Raw genomic sequence first — 3565 nt, 5'->3', positions numbered from 1 at the left:
AGAGAGAGAGAGAGAGAGAGAGAGAGAGAGAGAGAGAGAGAGAACTTCACAAGAATACTAAAAGCTGAAGAATATAAAAATACAGCAAGTAATATAAAACATCAGTTTCTATATATTTAACAAAAATTTTGAAATATTACATTAAAAGCCACATGCTTGAAATTAATCCAATTTACATGAAACCTCTTTAAAAGATTCTTACAGAGAAACAAAATCCTCAAGTTAAGATTTCATTCACAGTCAGAGAGAGACTAATTTCCTACTAACAAAAAAATGGCAAAACCCCAGAAATATAAGAATTCCATAAGTCAAGCAGGTGTGACTGCCGGTAGGTCATCCTTGCACCTGAGCACATACACAGGAGCCTTCAAAGGATACAACAGCTAACATAACAGTTAATCAGGACTTTCCTCATCACTATCTGCTGGAGAACTGGTTCCAGACACCCCTCTAATCCTTACCACTCTGTGGGACAGGAGGACTGCTCAAGTCAAATTACACTCAGGTAGAATCCCTGCTGTAAATCCCTCCCGCTGTTTCAAACTCCTAGCTCAAGGTAACGCTGTCTCAGTCAGAGGTTGTATTGCTTTAAGGTCCAACAGTCACAAAAACATCTGTACAAGCCAGGTAGGGGCTCACACCTATAATCCTAGCCCTCCGTAGGCCGAGACAAGAGGAATTACCACAAATCCGAGCCAGGGATACTAAGTAAGTTTCAGAGTAGCCTAAGGCACACAGTAAGATCCCAGATAGAAAAACTAAACACACAAGCTTCCCAAGTCTGCACCTACTGGGTGAGAAGCATCCCAAGGGAAGGGGTGCTAGCGAAACTCTTCCTTGCTGCAGGTTCATAGCCTTCGCTGCCAATCAATGGTTCTCCCCTTCTTTGAGGCCCCATGCATCTCTCACTTTGTTTACCACCTTGAGTCTCCAGGCCCTCCCACACCACCCATGCTCAATGGTTTGTAGGCAGGCATGCCCTGTACTTGACAGAGCACTGGACATAATGACACAAGGACAATCAGCCTGGCTAACAATTTTTGTTGTTGCAGTTACTATGGTTTTTGTGTTAAGAAACATTCTCATGTGGTCTAGGCTGGCTTCAAACTCCTGATCGTTACACTCCACTGTCTAATACATAGCATATTTATTATCTAGAAATGAAAGCAACTGATCACTAAGCAGCATATTTTCAAAAACACGGACTATTTCAGAATGAATTAACTTTAGAAACTGTTACAATTTTCACACATTCTTTTTGATTGTTGAGATACGGTCTCAGCTATGTAGTCCTTGCTGCTCTGAAACACACTATGTAGACCAGTCTGGTCTACACAAGTTCCAAGACAGCCAGGGCTACCAAAAAAGAAAAAAAAAAAAAAGTAAACAAATGTTTTGCCTGCATGTCTTTCTCTGTACCTCCTATGTGCCTGGTGCCCAGAGGCCAACGGAAGGCATCAGATCTCTGAAACTAGAGTTACAGCTGCCATGTGGGTACTGTGAATTAACCTGGGTCCAGTGGAAGAGCACCTAGGGAGTGCTCTCAACCACTGAAACATCCTTCCTTGCTAGTTGTACACATTTTTGATTTAACACATATCTGTCTCTAAACCAGTGATTCAGCAGACCACAGTCTGCAGATAAATCCACCTGGTGTCTGTTTTGTAAGTAAAACTGTACTGCAACACAGCTACACATATTTGGTTATATACTGTCTATGGCTTCATTTGTGTGTTGAGTATGTGCATGAGTGAGGCCAGAGATCAACATCAGATTGGCTTCCTATGTCAGTTTTTGAGACAGGGTCTCTCATCAGACCTAGAGCTCACAAACTGAGCAAGAACCACAATTAGCCACCTATCTGTCTCCACAGCATGGGGATTATGGGCACACATCATGTTTAGCTTTTTATACTGTACTAAGGATCCACCCCCAGGTCCTCATGCTTGTGTGGCTCTGACTTAAATATACTAGTTAAGAGCTCTTACTGAGCAGCACGGCCAGTCCTCTACAGCTTCTTTCATACAATGTAACATTCAAGGCCTAATACTGAATGATCTTACAAGTCATACAACTGTTCTAAACCAGAGGCTTCTAAGTCAATACCCCAAAATGTTTTGACTCCTTGTAACAGTGTCAAGCAACAACTAACCACTGTTGCTGATACTACTATAAACCTAGCATCTCAAGCTTCCTACAAAGGCCCCAAAGAAATGGCTTACTTGATGGAAGGATACTGTACTTGATCACAATAGAAACGGCTTACATTTGTTTTTCTGCTTAAAAACGTATGCTAACTATTCACTAGTATGACCAAATAAAATAGTATATTAATTTAAAGTCAGGCTTTGAGCAAGATAGAATTATAGAGTATATAACTTCATCTTTGATAATTCCTCAAATTGTGATACTCTTGTCTCTACCTCCCCAAAACAGGCATGTACCATCATGCCTGTTTTATCCACGTTGGTGGTCAAACCCAGGGATTTACACATTCAAGGCAGGCATTTTTCTAACTCAGCTACATCCACTCTCAACCCCATCATTCACTCTCAACTTCATGTTTCGTTTTGTTTAATTTTTGACATTTTATCACTGGGTAAGTAAAAATAAAAGACCAAAGATAGGGGAAGAAAAAACCAGGAGAAGGGGTACATGCCTTTAATCCCAGTACTTAGGAGGCAGAGGCAGAGGTAGAGGCAGGAGGATCTCTGTGAGTTTGAGACCAGCTTGGTCTAAACAGTGAGTTCCAGAACACCAGACAATGCCTCAAATAAATAAATAACTAATAAAATAAAAAGACCAAAGGTCTCTAAATACTAATTTAAAGCAGCTAGTGTTGTGCTGTTGTAAACAGGCTCTGGCTATGTTTCTCTGGCTGACCTGTAACTGGCTATGCAGACTAGACCTGCCTCTGCATCCCTAGTGGTGCGATTAAAGGTGCGTGCACGACCTCTGGCATTGAATCTAATACACGGAAACTTAAAAGCAAAATTTAAAATTTCACTTGCATTTTAAAGCACTGTATCGTGTGTGTATACACACACATCTCTGTGTATGTATGCCTTTAGCTTCAAAGTAATTAAAATATAAAGGCAAGTAAAAATCCTTCTTTCTGAAAATTGGTCAAGAGTAAAATACATTTTAAATGTTCAACTACAAATAAACCATAATTGATTTCTGCTTGGTAAGAGAACACTCATCTTCTGAAAAAAAAAATAATGTAGAGGGGATGATATAATTAGAAAGTTTATTATTTTATAGTTTCCAATGAAAAAACTCATAGAACAAAAATTACTAGATATTAAAATAATTAAGTGAGAAGTGGTCAAATGAAAGGCTAACTATGCTAATGGTTCCAAAGGATCACCGATCACCTGGGAACTACAAAAACAAAGGGTATCTTAAAAACAAAAGAAAAATCTGTTGGCATCATGGCACACATTTAATCATAGCGCCGGGCAGGTAGATTCCCAAATGAATTTGAGGTCAGCCTAGTCTGTATAGTGAATTCCAGGTCAGTCAGAGCTATATAGTGAGACTCTGTCTCAACAACAAACAAACA

The 3565-nt window shown here is 39.8% G+C and overlaps 1 protein-coding gene across 1 annotated transcript in view; it reads right to left on the bottom strand.

Annotated features, from left to right (window-relative positions):
- The window catches only part of Metap2 (methionyl aminopeptidase 2), a 32220-nt gene that overhangs the window by 13214 nt on the left and 15441 nt on the right, over positions 1–3565 (bottom strand). The gene's annotated exons all lie outside the window — the stretch shown is intronic.

This window comes from Microtus ochrogaster, chromosome 24 (genome assembly GCF_000317375.1).
Source record: "Microtus ochrogaster isolate Prairie Vole_2 chromosome 24, MicOch1.0, whole genome shotgun sequence".
Lineage (NCBI taxonomy): Eukaryota > Metazoa > Chordata > Mammalia > Rodentia > Cricetidae > Microtus > Microtus ochrogaster.
The sequence above is the reverse complement of the archived record's forward strand: the minus strand, read 5'-3'. Positions and strand labels throughout refer to the sequence as shown.